The 22,772-nt window shown below is 37.5% G+C and overlaps 1 long non-coding RNA gene across 1 annotated transcript in view; it reads right to left on the reverse strand.

Moving 5' to 3' along the window:
• Nucleotides 1-5,168: 5,168 nt before the first annotated feature.
• Nucleotides 5,169-22,772, reverse strand: part of LOC148109706 (uncharacterized) — a 113,009-nt gene continuing 95,405 nt past the window's right edge. Inside the window, exon 3 of the long non-coding RNA XR_015725088.1 lies at nucleotides 5,169-5,466. This is a non-coding gene — a long non-coding RNA (uncharacterized LOC148109706). The remainder of the gene's footprint in view (nucleotides 5,467-22,772) is intronic.

Here is a 22,772-nt window from a genome sequence, read left to right on the forward strand (position 1 = left end):
CATCATGTGATGGTGGAACAGAGAAGAGATTTGAAGATGCTTTGCTGCTGCCTTTGAAGATGAAGCAAGGGGCCCGGAGCCAAGGAATGCAAGGAATGTACCTCTAGAAGCTGGAAAAAGCAATTCTCCCCTAGAGCCTCTCAAGGAGCATGGTCTTGCCAACATCTTGATTTCAGCCCAGTGAAACTGATTTTGACTTCGACCTCTACAACTGTGTAAGAATCAGTGTGTGTTGATTTAAACCATCAAGTTTGGGTAATTTATTACAGCAACCATAGAGAACTGATATATCAATTTAATAAATAATGCTCGAGATGTTTTTGAATTTTTGTTCATGTCATCCATTAATATTTGAAGAGCTGACAAATTTCAATATTCAGAAATTCCCTTCCAAGAAAATATATCTTTTTTTTTTTTTTAAAGTAGGCTCCCAAGTGGGGAGCCCATTTGAACTCATGACCGTGAGATCCAAGACCTGAGCTGAGATCAAGAGTCAGATACTTAACTGACTGAGCCACCCAGGTGTCTTGAAAATATATCTTTTATTTTCAAATAAAATTTTGTAGCCTCTTGAGAAATTTCTTGCCTTAATATTTCCAATGAAAGACATTTTCATTTTTCAGAGAATCAGTAGCATGTTTTTCATAAAGTGATTTTCTTGTAGATAAACACAGAGGGAATATGAGCATCATTATGATTGGCAGGAGTTGGGCATTTAATAGGTCAACTTCTGTAATGTTATATAAGGAGCAACAATTTGGTTTTTTTAAAAGAGGTTAGCTTAAAGAGATAAACTTACAATTTCCTCCAAGTTATCTTATTCTTTTGAAAGGCTGTTCTGTGACCAGATTTTGTTCATTATATGATTACAGATGATGAATAAATGGAAATATAAAGCTGCATTATCTCTCTAAAGTGCAATTTCTACAACACTGCATTAGAGTATACCCAAAATAGTTCTTAAAGACTGAAATCATGTTTTTCACAAAGACATCATAACTCTGAAAATTCTGGCATTTTTTTTTCACACTCTTCTTTGATAAGCTTTTGGTATTTTACTGCCCTTATTTTGATAATCAAATAAATATTTGAATGCAGACATTAAAATTTGTTTTTTCGTGTTTCAGAAATATTTACGGGCAGAAATTCTGACATGTTGGAATTTTATTACTCACAGGTTTTTAATATGATTACTGAAACATTTTGGTCAGGTAACTTTTTCTAGTAGGTGGTTCTCTGGTGCCAGTAGCTGAACATCAGAATCGTACAGGAAATTTTAAAAAATTCAGATGCCTTGGTCTTCCTCAGAATGTCCAGAAGGGAGTAAAAGCATTTGTCTTTTTAAAGAGCTCTAGACATGATTCAGGTATGCCCAAAGTGAATGTCCTCACTTTGGGTTATATAGTAAACCCTTGGGACTTAAGAGATTTTTTCAGAATTCTCAAGCACACCCAAAAGCCAGTTGTTATCTCACTGAGGTCACTGTGTGAATGGGTCCCATTCTCTTTGAGCTAAGAAGAGAATCTCTTCCCCCCTTTCCTACACCCAGCCCCAGAGTTTTCTTCTCTATATAGTAAATCTTATTAAGAGTCAGAAAGGGCAACTTAAAATATTTAATCAATTTTATTTTGGGGGAAATTTGTAGGATAGTGCAACATTTGTGAATCAAGGATCAAAAGTCCTCCAGTATATCTTTTTCAAATGCCAAGAGTATACTGGTTCTAGTTTATACTAATATTGTGAATTTAAGTTTGATGGGAAAATGGACACTATTCTACAAACATAGTAAAGGAAGAAAGGATGTCATCCTTTCTTGCCGACTCCCTAATTCTAAATCTTCAAGGAACTGTTTGAACCCAGCTTTCTCTTCACAGACTTCTAAATACTCAATTTTACTCAATGGTAACCTTTCTTGTTTCTAACTGTGAGACATTTACAATCATTTTGGTGCATGAATATTATATTTTCTATTGTGCTTCAATTATTGCATTAATTTTTTTTTTCTCAACAGGTATGAGGGTTGGCATCTTTGGTACCCTCTGCAGTGCTAAGAATATCGTCAAGTATGTTTTAAGTCTATGAAACTCACATATTAAATAAAATGAAATAAAAACATTTTTCTTAACAAAGATACTGATTTTGTAAGTGTCAACTAGCCAAACTCTCACCTATCTTTTTTCTTAATAGGTTGAAAATTTAAGGAGACCTAACAATATGACCACTTTCTTGATATACATAGTCCTCACAATATGATTGCCAGTTGGTTGGTTTGAATAATCATCTTTTTTAAAAGAATGCATTTCAAAAGCTACTATACTTATCTGTCAACAGCAAAACCAAGCTTTTTAGCCATGGTAGTGTGCTTCTGGTGTGTATATTTATACTCTTATGTCTGTGTTTGGTGTACATGCCTGTGGGGAGGTGAGGGGAGAAATTTTCTTTACTGTAATTATCAAAGCAATAATTAACTGGGAAATATGCAACAGGTATGTGATTCAAGATAATTCAGATCCAGTATTACCCAAGACAATTAAAATCTCTTAACTTTGCTTAATGCAATAGTAATGCATCACCTGTGTGAATGCTTTCTCGGCAACACTGGCTGAATATTTATCACAAATAATGTGTTTGTTAAAGAAATGGCATTATAAGTGCTTTCTTCCACCTTTATGAAAGTGGAATTAAAATGTCTTTACAGAGTACAGCATCCTTCTCATTAAACTTCACAGAAGGGCTCAGTGAAAATAGGATTTCAACACAAGTTTCTTTCCCCTTATCTTTCTTTCCAGCTGTTCTGATTCTCCTAAAAATCAACTTCTGTTGGTGGTTTCTGTTAATAGGTAATAAGACCAGTGATTTAAATCACTGATTACTCTCTTTTGGCTTTCAAACTGTTCTAGCATGCTTCTAGTTAGAATAATGATTGCAGTGATAAGTCGATGTGAGAGGATGGTAATTTTATACATTAATGCTCACTGAGCTTCTTAGATTTACATTAGCTCTTGCAATAATAAAAAAGTTCTAATAGTAGAAGAAATACTTATGAATATCTGAAATATAGATGTGCCCTCTAGCAAAATTAGAGATCTACACAAGCCTTGTTGAGATTCATTTTGCTGCAACAAAACATGTATTTCCAGTACTGGTAATTGGCGAACTTAAATTACTCTGGTGTTTTTGTATTCAATTCTCAAAATGTCATATTTTGATCAGTTCTACTAGCTGTGTCTTTAGAGACCTTCAAAGGAAATTCACTTATATTTATAAGACAAATTTAAAATAATTGGAAGTTCCTCCTCTTCATCTTTCCTCCGACAGCTGCACAAGTGCACACAGACATGCTTATATTTACTACTTCTGTCCGTAGAGTCTCAGTGACCCTGTGACTTGCTCTGACAAGTCTGGTAACAACTCTGACATAGAAGAAGATGTATATTTTTTAATTGGGAGTAGCTACGATTTTAAATTCTTTAGTGAACCATTACTTAGCATAAAGTCACTTTGGAATCAATTAAATATGAACCATTGTCACATCAGTATTCATTGAAAAGCACTTAGGTGATTAAAGACCCTTGGCCTCTAAATATTTGACTACTTACCAGCACCAGCCATTTAAAAAGCCTTATTAGCTCTTTATATTTCCAGGGATGGCAGTGTGAAAAAGTAAAACAAAATGAGAGGAAACATAATTCCCTCCAAATGAATGTACCTTCAGCATCGCCATGGCTTGAACTATTCTACGGTGCTACTACTATCTCTCTAGCTCCCTATGCCTCTCTCTAATTTCTGAGGTTTCCTGAGCTCTCTGCTTCTGTAGTGCAGTATTTTTTCCATAATAATGCAAGATAAAAAAAAATGAATGAACTTATAAATTTTCATTATCCAAGTGAGATTGTGTTAAAACATACGTATATCTTACATTTAGTAAATGTAGCAAATTTCAGCATGTTTAATATTTCAAGAAATGCCTTTAATTTTAAACAAACTTTTGGAGCAAATGTAAACAAAGTATATACAAAGGACATCAGTTTAAATAATTATTATGCTAATCATATTAATAACCACTTATTAAAGGAATTCTATGAGAAGTTGTGTGGTTTACATGTGCTCATTTAATCTTCTCAACAGAAATACTATGAAGTGGGTATTCTCATCCCTATGTATGTATGGGAAACCTGAGGCTTGGGGAAGTCATTTAAGTAATCTGGATAATCTACTGAAGGTTATACAGCGCACAAGTGGTCTGGTTGGGATTAGAATCCAGGTCTGCCTAATTTTGAAGCTCTGTTTTTAGCCCAGTAAGCCCAAATGACTTCTAATAAAGGTTCCCTAAGCATCTACAAAAAGATTTCTTTATGAACTATTCAAGGTATGAGAAAATAACTATTTTTTGTTGAGGCAGTCATTGAATAAACTTAAAACTTTTATAAGGAATACCCTTTGCTCAAATTGTTTATAACTCATAATTTTACCTGTTCAAATGGAATACTCCAGTCATTAAATATCTAATACTTCAGTGAAACCCAGTCCTTTACTATGTAAAGATTGTAACATGTAGTTTGTATACTCAAAAATACATATGATCTTGCAATGTCTGATTAAATTTTGCAAAATATTTACCTGTGCTTTATTTGGATAATCAATATTACTTAAAAATATTCTACATCATAAATGTCGTAATTTAAAAGGAAAAATACTCTTTAATAAATTGAAACAAGTGGTTATAAAAAGGAGATACTTTTTTCTCTAACAGCATAATAATAATGACCCCTGAAGGTCATTAGTGAGTGGCTAATGGCACAAAGGGAACATGAAACAATTATTATCAGACCAGAAAACTGATTTATAATAAAAAGGGGTAATATACATTGGCAAAAATAAAGATGTGTTTTCATGTACTTGAAACCTGAAAAGAATGAATGCTATTTGTTTAAGTTTATGATTCCACATTTTCCCTTTATTCAGTGTCTATTTTTTAATCCTATAAAGATTATTTTAATCTCCAAAATTTATATGTTTATTAATCTGACTCAGGCTTGAGAATTAAGAGTTGGGGTTTTTCTGCTCTTTGTGAAGTCCCCCTATTGTTTCCATCTTAAAAATTACTGCTAATATCACACAACATTGCCTGGAATGTTAAGTATCAATAGACATTGTGAGCTATGATTGAATATTTACTCAAAATACTGTTCTGTAACTTTGTCAGTCTGCAACATCATGAAGCTCAGTGTTTTACTTGTTGTATTATTAATGTATTGCACATTACTTCCTCGCCCCTCCCTTTTTTCCTTTCAATGTACACTTTTCTTCTATTTCATACCTTGGAAGTCAGGCACACATGTTAAACTTTCATGTGGTTTAATCCCCTGGGTACCAAATGTATTTTTATTTGGGTACTCACATGACATCTGATCATCTTGTGGAGTCCAGGTGGAGAAAAGAAATATCTTTGTGTGAGATGAGACACTAGGAGAAAGAGAAAGGATGAGAATATTTTAGGTTGGTCAGAGGTTGCTAAGGTAAGGTAAGGAAAATTCTACTCAAATACCTCTATCTTCTCAGTGGAGCACATGGAGATATTATGACTTACAGTGAAGAGCTGGGAAAGCAAGCTTAAAAGATCATAACATCTTAGAGCAGCCTATGGGGAATGTGAATGGGGGGGGCGTGATTAGGCACAAGGTAAGCAATAATGAGCAACTGTCAAGTTCCCAGACCCATGTAGCCAGTGCAGATTTGCTATATAGCCAGGATGTAATTTTAGGATGAATATTGATGAAGCCACCTCTGGGCTGCCAATGCTTAAATATACCCAGATATTAACTGAGGAGTGGAGCTAAAAAAGCTCCATTCTCTCACACTACTTCACTAAATTAAATATATACAGTTAGGCTACTTTCCCCCAAGATACAGAAAAAGGTTTGTTAATTTTGAATTTTAAAATAATGACAAATAAACCATGACATATTAATGCAATTAAACAGTGCACATATTAAAAGGAACAAGATAGGACTGTATGTGCTTGCACAAGAGGATTTCGCAGAGATAGTAAATCAAATGTAACACCGTATGCATAATATGATCTCCTTGTTGTAAATAAGCTGTGGTTAAAACATACCCCTGAAATGTTACCAGTTTGTAGGCATCAGATAGAAGTCTGCAGGGTGCAACTTTGGAAACTGAACATGGCTTTATAACAGCATGTTCCTTTGTTTCTGCAGCTGAATGCCTAACTTTTGTTGAAGGATATATAAGGTGGGAGGCTGCTCACCTCAACTATATCCTATGTCTGGATGGAGCCCTTTGACGAAGTATGTGGGTGGAGCCTGGAGATTTAGGTCTGGCTAGAGCAGGTCAGAGCCTTACAGGAAAAATTCGTACTTTGCCAGAAAATGGAGGAGTCCCCAGATTCTCACTATTCGTGAAACATTGTGGGATGGGAGAGAGGGAGGTTTTATTGATTGTTCCGGGCATCAGAACTGTGTTCTGTGCTTGGTCTTTGTTTTTGTTTTGTGCTTTTAAGATTTTATTTATTTATTTGAGAGAGAGAGAGCATGAGCTAGAGAGGCAGAGGAAGAGGGAGAGAGAATCCCAAACAGAGTTTCTATTTTTTTAAAAAGATTTATTTACTTATTTTGGAGAGAGAAAGAGAAAGAGAGAACACACATGTGTGCAAGAGTGTAGGGGAAGGGAAGACTGGAGAGGGAGAGAGAATCTCAAGCAGACTCCATGCTGAGCTTGGAGACTGACGGCATGGGGCTCGATCCCATGACCCTGAGATCATGACCTGAGCCGAAACCAAGAGTTGGACGCTTAGGGGCGCCTGGGTGGCACAGCGGTTAAGCGTCTGCCTTCAGCTCAGGGCGTGATCCTGGCGTTATGGGATTGAGCCCCACATCAGGCTCCTCTGCTATGAGCCTGCTTCTTCCTCTCCCACTCCCCCTGCTTGTGTTCCCTCTCTCGCTGGCTGTCTCTATCTCTGTCGAATAAATAAATAAAAAATCTTAAAAAAAAAAAAAAGAGTTGGACGCTTAACCAACTGAGCCACCCAGGCACCCCTTGGTGCTTGGTCTTTGAAACTTCAGTGCTCACTTGAGTTGCTGGAAGTAGTCCAGAGGTGATCCATTCCTTTAACTGTCACATAGACTAGGTCCTAAGAGGTACATCCCCTCAATTAGAAGTGTTCAATAGCCAGCACAGGGTCTTGTGAAAGGAGGCCCACAACCTTACATTGCTTCCAGGATGGTCATTTAGGTCAAAAATAAAACTTCCAATATCATCTGAGTAGCAACTGAACCCTTCAACATCTTGTGGACCACGGTAGATGACAGGTTCAGAAATACACATGCAGACTTCTATTTTCAGATACGGTGGGTAATTCACTCTTTCACTGAACTCAAAGACAACAGATAATATATATTTTAAAAATCTGCTTTAAGGTACTAAAAACAAACATACAAACTAACGATGAATTACCAAACCAGTATCCTAAGGAGGGCAGAGTCATATGAAAGAAAGACTGGCATTCAGAGATGTTTCATGCTATGGAGGAAGGTTCTGATTATTGAGAAGGAGACTGACTAGCCCTTTTGAAAGGGACTGATGTAGAGATGGCGGAAAACATACAGGAAACCCAGCTGAATTTGGATTTAAGATAAACAATGAATATTTTTTTTAGTATAAGTATGTCCCATGCAATGTTTAGTATAAGGTGAGTGAAAAAAAAAAGCTAATATCCACAGGAGGCCAGCACATCTGCGTGTTCAACAATAAAATGTTGATATGCTTTATTGCTATGTAAGGTTTTAATTTGTGGTAGACTAATACTTTGATAACAATAATTTGTTATGACAACTGCTACTTTTGTTCTTTCCTAGTGTGAAAGTAAAGACACATTTGCAAAGGTTGGCTGAATTTGGCAGGAAGAGGAGGAAGAACTGGGATAAAATGGAGTAAGTGGGTTGCTTTTTTCTGCCTTCCAACAGCCCCTTCCCCATGCCATATACACAATGGGAGGAAGGAGAGAAGAAAACAAGATTTTCCCTTGTTGTTTGAGAACTAAAGATCTAAGATTAGGAAAATCTGTATAATTCTTCAGGTGGGAAGTTAGTTAGAGTACTCCAGACCATAAAGTACAAAGAGCAGAAGAAATGGCTTTATGGTATGTAGAGATAGCAGAAGTGGGAGACAGAAAAGCATTTCTTCTGACTTCCAAAAGGAATGGGCAGAGCCAAATTGTCCCAGTGGGATGTAGAAGTAGTCTGCTACTTCTACAGGGGCAGGGCCAGGAGACCTGCAAATATTTGAAGAAGTGTAAGGTGAGGGGAAAGTCACAACCACATAGCAATGGTGAAGAGAGGACATCCTAGGTCATAGATAGCATATGTGGTGGAAATCTCCAAGAAGCCCTACTCCAGGAAATACCAGCTGGGCTGAAAGCTTGAGGAAGCTCTAGGAAGTGTGGGCACAGATGGGAGGGGTGTATCTGTAGAGTCCTAACAATGGCCCAAGTATAAAAATGATCTCTTTTTTCTTATTGAAATGGTTAATTTTCTGCATCAACTTGACTGGGCTACAAGATGCCCAAATAGCTGGTAAAAACATTATTTCTGAGTGTGTCTGTGAAGATGTTTCTGGAAGAGATTACTATTTCAGTTGGTGAACTAAGTAAAGCAGATGGTCCTCCCCAGTGTGGGTGGCCATCATCCAGTCTGTTAAGGGCCCGACTAGAACAAAAAGATGAAGGAAAGGCAAATTTGCTCTCACTGCTTGAGCTGAGACATCCATCTTCTCTTGCCCTCCTGCTTCTCGGATTTTGGACTCAGCCTGGGACGTAGACCTTCAGACTTGGACTGAAAGTTTCTCAGGTTTTCTAGCTTGTAGATGTCAGATCATGGGACTTCTCCACCTCCGTAACTGCCTGAGCCAATTCCTATAATAAATATCCTCTTATTTATCTCTCTGTATATTCTATTGGTTCTGTTTCTCTGGAGAACTCTGACTAATACACTTACTAACCCCATTTGGCAGCAGGCCATAAGAATATAGACAAGTGAGAGAACAGGTAGATGTAGAGAAAATCCTGGAAATGAATATGAATCCAGGAGGTACCTGATTCATAAACCTGAAGCCATCAAGAAATCACTGTATTGGATTGCAAGAAATCCTGAAATTGATCTGAATTACTCATTAAGTAAACTGGGATTTCAGAACAAGGTATGAACTCATTGTAAAAATGAAGAGAATTTGCTTAGGATTTTGACTATAAATTTCATACTTATCTTATTAATATCTACACAGAAAGAGAACCTGAAGAAAAATCATACCAAATCATTCATGGTGATTTGGGGCTGGGATGGGGTGGAATAGAATGGGATGTGAGACTATAGAAATTTTCCCATAGTGCATTGTGTATTTCTCAAATGTCTGAATATTTTTTTTAAAGATTTTATTTATTTATTTGACAGAGGTAGAGACAGCCAGCGAGAGAGGGAACACAAGCAGGGGGAGTGGGAGAGGAAGAAGCAGGCTCATAGCAGAGGAGCCTGATGTGGGGCCCGATCCCATAATGCCGGGATCCCGCACTGAGCCGAAGGCAGACGCTTAACCGCTGTGCCACCCAGGCGCCCCTCAAATGTCTGAATATTTTACAAAAAGAATAATTTCTTTTGTAGCAAGACTTACCAAAACAATGAAGGTTAACATGAGCAGGGGGAAATGCCTTGAGCATATATCACTTTGACTTCCCTTCCATTGGAGCACTGAATTACTAAGACCCTAAAACTGGAAAAGATGGAAGAGATACCAAATGTGACATCTGAAGCTTCAGATTCACTGATGACAAGATGCAAGGTCAGAGCACCACTGTTGCCAATGCCAAGATGACTGAAGACCCAGTCATTTCAGTGTGGCTTTGCATCTGTGATAAACCCATAGTGAAAATCTCTGCCTTGTAGCTCAGTTACGTGAAGCACTTGAGCTAACACAGAGAGAAGAACCGACCTATCTTCTTACGCTATGTAGTCCCCAGAAGAAATACTTTGCCTGCTGATACTAGTTGTCTGAGAAAAATGTGTAGGTAGGGTAGATTACTCCTTTTCCATATAGCTGGGAGGTATGGTTCTCTATACTGGCAGAGCCTCCTGCCTAAGCCCTAGTGGAGAAGACTTGATTTAGCCCTGTCACCTCCCATCTTCTGGTAGAGAAAATCTCGTATCTTTACTGCCTGACCACCTACCACTGCTGAAGAGCTAGGGTGAAAGCTCATGCTGAAGAGACTCTCACTTTCTTACAGGAATATGCAAACAAAGCTCAGGAAGGAGACAAAGCTGAAAAATGGAAACAGGTGGCTCTGGACTGGGGAGACAGCACCATTAAAAGTAAAAAACAGAATCAATACTGCTGAAAACTCAGTTTGTGATCAGAAGGTTAAATGGAGGAACTATATTTCAACATAAAGGAGAAATACTAAGAAATGTAAATCATGACTGAAAATATAAGAGATATGGACAACAGTCCTAGGAGAAGAAATATGCAAATAATCAGCATTTCAAGAGAAAAAGGAGCAGATGGAAGTGGAATCAATAATCAAAGCAATAATCTTCAACTCCCTGATCTGAAGATCAAAAGGTTTACCAAATGTCAGGCAGACATGATGAACACACACACACACACACACACACACACACACACTTAGACATATCTTTGTGAAATTTCTGGTCTCTGTGGAAAGAGAAAAAAATACACATTTTTCAGACAGATACAACAACTGAATATAATGGAAAAGGAATGTTTGACTTTGACTTCTTATATGCCACACTAGATGCTAGTGGAATAATGTTTATAAACTTTTGAGAGAGAAAGCACTATTGCATAAAAATCCTTCTCTCAGAAAAGTTATTCATATGATGACAAAAGAGGGACATTTTTTGGATATGTAGGAACTCAAAGTATTCTACTCATATTCTTATTCAAAATTACTCAAGGATGTACTCCAGCATAAATGGTAATAAATTTGAATAGAGAGCTAAAGCAAATGGAAAATAAAGAATACAAGAAATAGCAGTGAGCAATGAATCTAGTAAAATATGTGAATGAGAATAAAGTGATTGCAAATTGTAATATCACTTTTGAATAAATATATTGAGAAAAGGCATACTCTAAAGGAAAAAGTGAAAAATACTATGGAATTACATTTCTGAAATAGTTCAGAAAATCTAGGATTTGGAAATGGTATGAATGAATGAGAGGGTAACATATTCTTAAGGTCCCATCATTGTGGGGAATGGTAAAAGTACTATTAATTTCAATACAATCTCAGGGAAATATGGGTTTTAATATGACTGTTTAAAATACATGCTAATTAACTAGCAAATAGAGAAACATTACTATTTCTAAATTATTGTTAGGGGCAACTGGAATGCAAAACAAAATAAACAGAGCACACACAAAGAATAACTTGTTCAAGCTAGTGGAAGAAGAAAAGCATAAGAAAAGGAACGAAAATAATAAAGAAATTAACATAAAATTAGATGGGAATTAGAACAAACATATCACTTTTCACAATAAATGTAAATAGGTTGAATTCTTCAAGTAAAAGCTGAAGTCCAGGTGTCTGCTTTTTATAAGAGATGTAACTGAAATTAAAAAAAACCCCAAACCCACAAAGGTTATAAGGGAGAGCAAAGATATAAATATTAAATGCAAAGAAAAAGGGGTGGTCATTACGATATCAAAAAATGAGGAATACTACAGAAAAATAAAGCATCGAATGTAGCAGAGAAACATCATCCAATAATAAGTTTTTAAAAAGCTGCAAAACTACTTGGTATATGTATCAGAAAGGGTCCAGTCAGGAGATAATAATGATACTGCAATTTGAGCAGGGAAAGTTTAATATAAAGAATTTTTAGCAAGTAACAGGAGATTAACTACTAAGAAGTAAAGTGAGCTCTAAAGAATGTAGGAAGGGCATATGTTGGGGTTAATGTAGAGTATGAAATCAGCCATAATACCTGGCTTAACAAAATGTAACACGGAGGCCGCAGAGGGCAGGGAAGTTTATGGAGAAGGGTGTAGGCCTTTGGAATGCCAAGGCCTGTGTGACCATTCTGCCTTTGGAATGCCGAGGGGAGTCGCCTTCCCCAAACCTTCCTAGCCCAAACAGTTGCCCTGTGATCTAAGAGATGTAGGCACTGTCCCTTAGGCCATCTTTAGCAGAACTCGTAGAACACGCAAATTAGCATATTGTATCTTCCCGGTAAACAGATCCTCCCAGTTTCAGTAAGATCCCTTGTCACACATCCTGTGCTTGAGGAACAGTGATAAAGGATTTGTGATTACCTTGAAGGACCAATAAAAGCGGGAGCAAAGAAGAGCAAAGGGTCTTCCCCTCTGAGCATTGACCCCCTTGTCTTCTCTTCTCTTCCACGGAAAAGTTTGGAGTAATCCTTCATCCATTGGTACACGATTGCTGGCCACTGCCGGCAGGCAGATAAAGGGTACAGCCACCACCCCAAGGGCTGAGACTGAGTACCTAAGGAAGGAATGAGCTTGGGAAAGCTACTTCCCTCACTTCACCCTTTACTCCAGCCTAAGATTTAGGTATCATGAGAAAGGATGTGACTAAAGCCCTTGGATGGTGAAGTTTACCATGGTACTGGTATGGCAGATTGCGGCTGCTAAGCAGGAACGCCTGTTGGAATAGCAACAAAAGTTACCAGGAGGCTGCCCATGCAGTGAAGTTGAATTGCTTAGAAGCTATGTAGGGTGATTGTGAAACTTACATGTGCAGTGTTCCTCCACCACCCTCTACTGACAAAGGCTAATATTATGCTAGGTGTCAAAGGAGAAAGGTTTATAGCATCTGGCTCCAGTTTTACAAGTAGGGCAATGAAGGATACATTTGGAATTGAGAGACAAGAACTTGATAACTGGCAGAGTATTCAAGAACAGTGGAACTTTAATACCCCTCTTCCAGAACTGGATGGATCATTGGGGAAAAAAGTAATGCTATTAAAAGGATTTCACACAGAAAATATAAAAATTACAATAAAATTATCATGTACTTGATCACAAAAATAAATCTTAAAAGTTCCAAAATGTGGCTATTTAAAAGATCTCATTATTTGGCTGCAAAACAAAAATATAAACAAAAAGAATAACATCTCAAGAATGAGATAACTAAAAGTTTAATCAAATCTTAAAACAACTGCAACTGAAATTAAGGTTTTAAAAGTAATTTCTGGATCAAGAGAAAAACAAAAGTGAAATTAGAAATAATCTAGAAGTTTATAGGAATAAGAACACTAGTTGTTGAAATCTATGAGATATGGCTTAAATTTTTAAAAAATGCATAACCTGGAAGCTTATTAGCAAAAGGGAGAGAACATGCATGTTTAAGTGTTCAACTTAAGAAAAGAGAAGAGTAAAAGAAAGCAAAGTAATAAAATTTATAAAGTTAAATCTAAAAATAAACAATTGAAAACAAAATAAATAAAAAGTAGAGTGGAACACTGAAAGCAAAAGCAAGTGAAGAAATGAATGATTTGTAGCAATCTATAAAATAAAAAATTTACTCATGAAGAAACAAAGTATTTGAACAGACCAATAGCCATATGTATTTTTATGTTGTGTGTGTGTAAAAGACTACTAACAATCTACCACTAAGACATATTAAGTTTGGCTGGTTTTATAGTTAAGTTCTAGTTAGCCTTCAAGAAACAGGCATTTTCTATGTATTCAGACTTTTCCAGAGCATGAAAAAAAGCTTCAAAAATTCATTGTATAAAGTGAACATAACCCTTCAAACAAAAATTTGAAAAGGTAATACAAAATTTAATCTAGGTCACTTGTGAATATAAATGGAAATATCCCAACTGTGATCTTGGCAAATGGAAATCACAGGAGTGTGTTTTTTTTTTTTTAAGGATTTTATTTATTTATCTGACAGAGAGAGAGACAGCCAGTGAGAGAGGAAATACAAGCAGGAGGAGTGGGAGAGGAAGAAGCAGGCTCCCAGCAGAGGAGCCTGATGTGGGGCTTGATCCCAGGACTCTGGGATCATGCCCTGAGTGGAACGCAGATGCTTAACAACTCAGCCACCCAGGCGCCCCTCACGGGAGTGTTTTAAAAGAAAAATAATATACTGTGGCCAAATAGTTCATTACGAGGATGCAAGAATGTTTCAAAGCTAAGATCTAGCTATATGACTTGTAATATTAAATTACAGGGGGACAAAAACCTTCTCACTATCAATAGATTCTTGGAAATAATTTAAGTAAAACAACTGATTTAAAGTAAATAAATAAATTGGGAATAAAAGTGGTAAAAATTTTTTTCCAGAAAAAAGAAGAAAAATCCTAATAAATGATAAAATAGTAAAGTCATTGATTTTAAAATCAAATAAAAGAGAGGACTGGCTCTAATAAATCATTACTTTCAGTTTTACTTTGTATTTCTGGTTCATGCAGCACAACAAGAGAGTAAGTTGTATCAACACTTGAAAACCAGAAATAAAATTATCATGATTTTCATGATTTGTGTGTATACCTAGGTAATTCCACAAGTCAGAAAAAAATCATTGTAAATAGTAAGGGGATATAGTAAGTTACCTGAAAATATGATAAATATACAGTTTAATGATTTTCCTTTATAGTAACAAAAACCTGTTAGAATGGAAATAAAAAATATTCTAATCTCAATAGGAATAAGCTAACAAGAATGTTAAAAAATTGTTTAAAGAAAAACATTCACTGAATGACAAATGAAATGAAAAGTGATGATGTTCCCAGTGGGGAAGGTTTACTAACAAACATAAATCCTTCCCACATTCGTATATGCACTTCACATGGTTCCAGTAATAGTCCCAGTGGTTATCTCGTGTTCCATTCACAGTTCCTTTGTATATCATTAGCTTTGCGGCAGAAAATAGATGGCACATTCAAATTTCAAAGGGAGTAATTGAGGGAAGTTTAATAAAGGGTTGATTTACAAAGGTTTTGGTAGGGTGAAGTGGAACCTGCAGGAGATGGTGAAGCCCTATATTCACGTTATGATCATGAGGGCTTAACCAATGAGAAAGGGGAGGGACTGGAAACCAGAGAGTTCTAACTCTAGCTGTAGGAGAGGACCACCCCACAAGAATTGTGGCCATTGGATGGAAGCTACTGAGGACTGGTAGTCCTGCTGGGAAGGAGCTGAGTGAATAAATGCCATATCTGTCCTTCAGTTTCCTGTGGGTGCCTCTTCTTGACCAAACCCAAATGGCAACAGGTAAGAGATTCAGAGTGAAGCAGTCCGCAGATGCCAGCCTCCTGCAACAGGGTAGTGAAGAGGGCAAATGAAACTGGAGAGACAAACACAAATGTCCATAACCACATGAAAGAATCAAGTATAACATTGCTAAGAAAATATTGAAAACTACATGTAATAGAAGGGGACTTGTCTCACCCCAGATTTTTAAATTTGCAATAAATGTGCAGATTAAGAAAGAAAAAGAATAACCAAGCAAAGCAACAGAGCTGAACAGAGGACCCAAAATAGGCTTCAGTATATGGGAATTAAATATACATTAGAGATTCTATTCTATTATGTATAGGAAAGAATGGCTACTCAATAAAAGTTTTTAGCTATTTGACCATTGATTTGGAAGAAAATAAAGTGATATTCAACTCATACAATTTAAAAATAAATTTCAGATAAATGAAAAAACTAATTAGAAAAAGGAAATATAATGTATCTGAAAAAACTATAGTAGACTTTTTTTTTAACTTTGGTTTTGACTGAATTTCCTAAATTAAACAGGACACGTCATAAAAGATAAATGTAATGGATTTGAGCAGAGTAAAGTAAGGTCTGGATTGCAAGAGATAACAAAACAAACGTACATAACAGCAAGAACATATCTGCAACAAAATAATACACAGAAGATCAATTGCTATAAAATAAATAGAGCTATTCTCTAAAAGTAAGAAAAGATCCTACCATCAAATATAGAAATGGGCAAACTGTATGTACAGGCAATTCCAGAAAGTGAAATATAAATAATAAGTACATGTTATACTTAACTAATTGAACATTTATAACTTGAAAATATCATCAGAATGGAAAACATTTAAAATATTAGTAACATTCAGTGATGATGAGGGTGTGCAAAAACAAATGCTTTCCTACTGCTGGTAGGAGTGAACCTGTTACACATTATCAGAAATTATTTTTCAAGTATCTGTTAAACTTAAAATGTGAATATAGATAGTCTCATTATTCCATTTAGAAATTTAACCTATAGGAATGAAATAACCTATAAATAATATCCTTTCTTCTTTCCTTCCTCCCCTCCCCTTTCTCCCTTCCTATTAACAATATATTTTTTAAAGAAACATGAATTTAACATGGTTTAATTAAATGTCCTTTGGCAATGGAAGGTTTTACGACAGAACCTGTTAGTGTTCTCAAATATCCATAGCCTTATCTACATTTCCCAAACTTCCTTGCAATTAGCTTGGGACCACACAACTACTTCTGGCCTATGAATGTAGGCAAAAGGACTGACATGTGGAGGCAGTTGGAAGAGGTGTGACTTCTACCACTCTTCTCTTCCTCTGCTATGTGGGCCTTGGAGGGCCTGTGTCCCAGATGGCACAGTTCAATATGGAGGAGGGACTGCCCCACCCACATCAGATTTATACTATCAAGGAATAAGCATTTATTGTGTGATGTACCTGAGCTTTTATTTGTTATGATAGATGTTTGTCATTTTTGCTCTAAAGTCTTCAATTGACTGGATGAGTCCCACCCACAATATCAAGAGTAATTGCATTTACTTAAAGCTAACTGATTGTAGATGTTAACACATGTACAAAATACCTTTATAGCAACACCCTGATTAGTATTTGATTAAACAGCTGGATATTATAGTCTAGACAAGTTGACACATAAAATTAACCATCACATGGCTTTATGTGTATTGACTCAGAAAAACATCAAGCTGTTAAAGATCAAGCTGTTAAGTGGAAAGAGGAAATTGCAACAAATTGTACAGAACATGAGGCAGATACTTTGTGTTGGCTATGCAAGGTCTATTCTAACTTTTTTTTTTTTAATTTTTATTTTTTTAGCAACCCTCTGTGCACTTGTGAGATTGGAAAAGCAGAAACTGTTTTTTCCCAAGCTTATGTGAATCTTGGGTTCCAGATGTGGCCAAGGTTCTCCTGGGCTGACATAATGAGATAAAGAAAGGCAAGGTGAGACACAGCTGTATGTGGAAAGGTCAGTTCTTCTCTAATGAGTGATGCTGGGGACATTTGGCTCTTCTGGGGCAGCTATGGTATAGATTCAAGTGTCAAGTCCCAGTGTTCTGGCTGCCCAACTGTGTAGTCTCGGCAGTAGATTTTCTGCTAGAATAGTCTGTGGTGTAGATGAGCCTTTCTCCTGGCTCCTTTTAGTTTGGACTGCATATAATGCAAATCTGTCTCTGTGGCTTTGCCAGAAACTCTGGTACTTAGTGCTCTCTAATAAATTCCGTTCTGCTTAAACCAGCTATATTTGATACTGTTTCCAGTTACTGAGAACCTTAGCTAATAATGTATGATCTATTACTGTAAAAAGAAATAGACATTTCTGTTTAATTTTCGGTATAAAGATATGTAAAATTTTAGATATACCTAAGTAAACATTAAACAAATGGGAAATATAGAGATCAACATGGAGGGAAGAGGGAGGGAAATTGACTTTTATATCAGGCAGAGTCCAAACCAGTCAGGAAAATCTCAACACTCAAGGCTGAAACTACCACTATCTTCAGGACTCACTATGATTTATGACTGAATTTTCTTTTGAGTTGGGTTTTCTAATACTTATAAAAATAAAATTTATAAATTTATAATGATAAATTGTTGAGTGTATATCCATATTAAAAATACTGGGAGGTTATGTCAAATGCAACTAATCTACATGCAACTGATCTAAAAACAATTACATATATTTATTTAAGTTATTATGGACATGCTATAGGAATTCAAAGTTCATTTTGCAGTAAATGTCATAACTTTAATCAAAACGGTATGTCTGTGCTGAAATGAAAACATCCTTTTAAGTAACTGATTTTTATTGCTCTAATTTTACATTTGTTTTATTTGGTTCTCTATATCAGATCTGATATCAATTATTTGGTTAATGTAATCTAATATCACTTATACTTACTTATATATTTTTAAAGCACTGAAAAAGTATCATAATCCCATGAGATTAAAGAAATAGTTACTGAATGGGAGGACTCTGTCCTCATTGTCTCCTGAATGCAAGCTTGCTGTGGACAATTCCTATTTTATTTGCTCAGCACTGCCTCTGCTATCCTACTGAGAAGGTCTCCAGAAGTAGAAGAGCAGCTGCTGAGTCTTGCATATCCCCAGGTTCTCCCTGGGGTTCTTTTTTCTTTTTCTTTTTTTAAAGACTTTATTTATTTGAGAGAGAGAGAGAGAGAAGACACGAGCAGAGGGAGAAGCAGGCTCCCTTCTGAACAGGGAGCCTAACATGAGGCTTGATCCCAGGACCCTGGGATTATGACCTGAGCCAAAGACATACTTAACCTAATGAGCCACCCAGGCGCCCCCTCCCTGGAGTTCTTTAGACTTTTTTTTTTCTTTTTCTGGTGGAGGAATGTGCTCATGACCTAACACTGTGCCTGGGGATTTTTGAAGATGAAACTAGAGAAAGTAGAGGTCAGTTCTCCTCTGTGGGTGAAGCTCTGAGGTTCTTACCAAGTTCATCATCAACATGAGATAATGAAGCTGATGTGCAGAGAACAGATAAGGGATGGTGAGTGAGAATCCTGGCAGCATTTTTTGTTACCTAAACCTGATTGCTTAACATGCAACTGAAATTAGAGTTTCAATCACTTGCAACCAAAAGAGACACAAGTAATGGAATCTCCTAGGTAGCTTTATTTTTCTTGAGATGAGTTTGGCAGAAAACAAAATTACTTACCCTGCAGGGTTTAGTAACAGACTACCCAGCAGCACTAAACTGGCATGGGGTGGTTTGAAGTGCTGAGTGCTATTTAGAGGAAAATTATCCATAGAATGGTGAGAAGATGATTTATACTCAAGGGAAAGTAAACACTGAGTCCATGCTACCCAAGTCTCATTAAGCCTGAGTTGGAAATTCTCTCCACCCTGGACATTCATTCTGGGACTTCCAGTCCCTCTAGTTAGGATTGCTACTGTCCTCTTCCACTGCTGCCCTCACTAACTCTCCATGCCCTTCTCCTACCTCTTCTCATCTGGTTTGGGGGAGCAGAAACCCTCTCAAAGCAATAAAGAGTTGCACGACCATGAACAAGCAGCCTCATTCCACCCAAGCCCAAGGTCCCTAGTGTATAAAATGAAAGAGGTTGGCAAGCTCATTTCTACTATTCTTTTTAACCTGAAAATGTGATCTGCTCCTCCTAGTTCAACAGACAGCCACATCTTCTGGTGCAGTGCCAGCTGTGTCACTGAGAGATGATGAAGGTTGAGTAAATGGATTTGCCCATAATGGCATATGGTCACTGGGGATGCTTTTAACTCTGGCAGAGTGGATACTGTCACCATCAATTATCCCTTCACTGACCTCAACTATACGGTCTACATGTTCCAGTATGATTCCACCCACAGCAAATTCCACAGCACAGTCAAGGCTGAGAATGGGAAACTTGTTATCAATGGAAAGCCCATCTCTACCTTCCAGGAATGAGATCCTCCCCATCAAACGGGGTGATGCTGATGCTGAGCATGTCCTGGACTCCACTGGGGTCTTCACCAGAAGGCTGGGGCTCACTTGAAGGGTGCGACCAAGAGGGTCAGCAACTCTCCCCCTTCTGCTGATGCCCTATGTTTGTGATGGGTGTGAACCATGAGAAGTATGATAAGTCCCTCAATATTGTCAGCAACGTCTCCTGCACAACTAACTGCGTGGCTCCTCTGGCCAAGATCATCCATGACAGCATCATGGAGGGACTCATGACCACAATTCATGCCATCACTGCCACCCAGAAGACTGTGGATGGCCCCTCTGGGAAGCTCTGATGTGATGGTTGAGGGCCTTCCTAACCATCATCCCTGCTTCTACTGGTGCTGCAAAGGCTATAGGCAAGGTCATCCCTGCGCTGAATAGGAAACTCTGGCATGGCCTTCTGTGTCCTCACCCCTAAAGTGTCAGTCATGGATCTGACCAGTCATGAAGCTGCCAAATATGATGACATCAAGAAGGTGGTGAAGCAGGCATTGGAGGGCCCCCTCAAGGGCATCCTGGGTTCCACTGAGGACCAGGTTGTCCCCTGCAACTTTAACAGTGACACCCACTCTTCCACCTTTGATGCTGGGGCTGGCATTGCTCTTAATGACCACTCTGTCAAGCTCATTTCCTGGTATGACAATGAATTTGGCTACAACTGGGTGGTGGACCTTATGGTTCACATGGCCCGCAAGGAATAAGAGCCCTCTGGACCACCAACCCCAGCAAGAGCAAGAGGAAGAGAGAAAGGCCTCAGGTGCTAGGGAGTCCTTACCCCAACTCATCCCCTAACACACTGAGAATCTCCCAACATCCACAGTTTCCATCACAGACCCCCTGAAGAAGGGGGGGGACTTGGGGATCCCTACCTTATCATGTACCATCAATAAAGTAGAGTGTACCCAGCCCCCCCAAAAAAGGTAAATTTCCATAAAAAATAAATTTTAATGTATGTCTTAAGATAAAACAGGAAAGGCAATTAATGGAGTCAGGGAAACCTGGACAAATTCCAGGAGCAGCAAGAAAATAAACATGGTTGCAGTGACACGTATGGGCCAGGACTTTGAGAGATGAAAGATCACAGTAGGCTTTTCTGTCCCTAAATGGTTCCAACAGGGGCAAGAGATTCATATGTTACACACAACACACATACACACAGACACACACACACACCTACGCTACATACATAAAATAGTTTCCTTATTGAGAAGGTTCCAATTAATCAACTTCTTAGAATCAGAATATCTCAATGTGATGACTTACCCAAATACATAAACTCTCAGTTATTCAGGTAAATTTACATTTTGTGGCAATATTTGACCAGTTTGGAAAATAGCAGAAAAATAAATTTTTTTTTAGAAAATAAAAAAATAGAGCCTCTCTCTCATCCATAAATAACTATTGTGACACAAAACTAGGTAGACCGTGAAGAAATTCTGAGAAGGAAGTTTATAAAAGGAAATAAAGATCTACGAAATATCTGTAAAGAGCAATAAAAGGGGTTTGTGTGAAACAGAGTGAAAATATTATAAATTGAAAGGTACTTTGACTTGTTTTTAGCCCTACATTATAATTATTTGAGAATAATAGTCATATATTTATCTTTTGACTCACACATTTCCTACCTGATCAAAATACACCAAATTTATCATACTTTGAATTTTTTTCTCATTGGTTACAAAAGTACAGAATCTGCAGCGTATTTTCATGTCAGCATTGGAGAGTAGCAATCTTGGTAGGTGAAGGAAATCCTGATGAATCCAGGAGAGATGAAGCACAAAATTAAAAGGTAATGTATAGGAGACACTGTTGGTTGTCTACACAACTGCCACTTACCCTGCCCTTTCCTATTAACATATTCTGATTTGTTCAGGAATTCAGGTGGATGGCAATGTGCTCAGAGTAGGTAGATTCCTTCTTGGGCTCCATGGGCTGAATCATGGGTAGACTAACCAAGGAAAAGTAGTCCTTTCCCCACGATTGATTAAAGGGTGAGAATGGGCCAAGTAACCCACTTCTGACTTGTGACTTAGAAGACAGTGTTTGCTGGGGAATTCTGGGAAAGATTTTTCTTTCTGATAAAAACAGACACATGTAGGAAGAGATACCCTCCCCATTTCTTTTCTGCCCTTGGGTCTTGTCAAATGAAGAGATGATGTTTGGGCCCCCTGGCAGCCATCCTATGATAATAAAGAGAAAGGCAAAAAAATCTCTGAGAATATAACCCAGAACCTTGACATTGGAGACCTCATGATTTAACTAACCTTGGAAACATGTAACTCTGCTCTTCTTGTTATTTGAAATAGTTAACCCATCTCATCTCAGGTTTTTTGTTATCTGTAGGCAAAACGATATTATCTGACATAAAAGTGATCTAATACTGTTAATGTGTGTTCACTATGGAATCAAACAGTTCTGAATTTGAATCAAGGCTTTCTCAATTAATACCTGTATGACCTTTACAGATCATTTTTAACTCTTCTGAGCCTCAGTTTTCTCCTATCTAAAATGGGATAATAATGGAGTCCAACTCACTGGGTGGTTTAGAGGATTAAATGGCATACTGCACTTAGAGTAGACAATAAAATGCTGGCTACATGGTAGATACACAGCAGAAGTTAACTACTTTTTATTAAGAGTTTAATTTGGTTATTATTAAGAGGTTTGTGACTATAACACATGCAGCTCTGGAGCAGCTCTATCAAAGCAAGTTAGAGAAAAGTAAGCACTCTCTTCCATCTTGCTTTCCCCTGATCAGCACTATTCCACTCACAAAATGGCCTTTAATTCCCTCCTTAATTGCTACAGAAGATTCAAGAGCAAAGGAGGACTCAGAGACAGCTGTGCACTGAAGGAACTAGAGGCTAGCTTTGTAGGAAATTGTGCATATTGAGATTTTATTAAAATGGAAATTGGGGTGCCTGGGTGGCTCAGTCAGTTGGTTAAGTGTCTGCCTTAGGCTCAGGTCATGTTCCCAGGGTCCTGGGATTGAGTCTCGTATC

Source organism: Ursus americanus, chromosome 7, assembly GCF_024610735.1.
Source record: "Ursus americanus isolate L20-20 chromosome 7, mUrsAme1.1.p, whole genome shotgun sequence".
NCBI classification, from domain to species: domain Eukaryota; kingdom Metazoa; phylum Chordata; class Mammalia; order Carnivora; family Ursidae; genus Ursus; species Ursus americanus.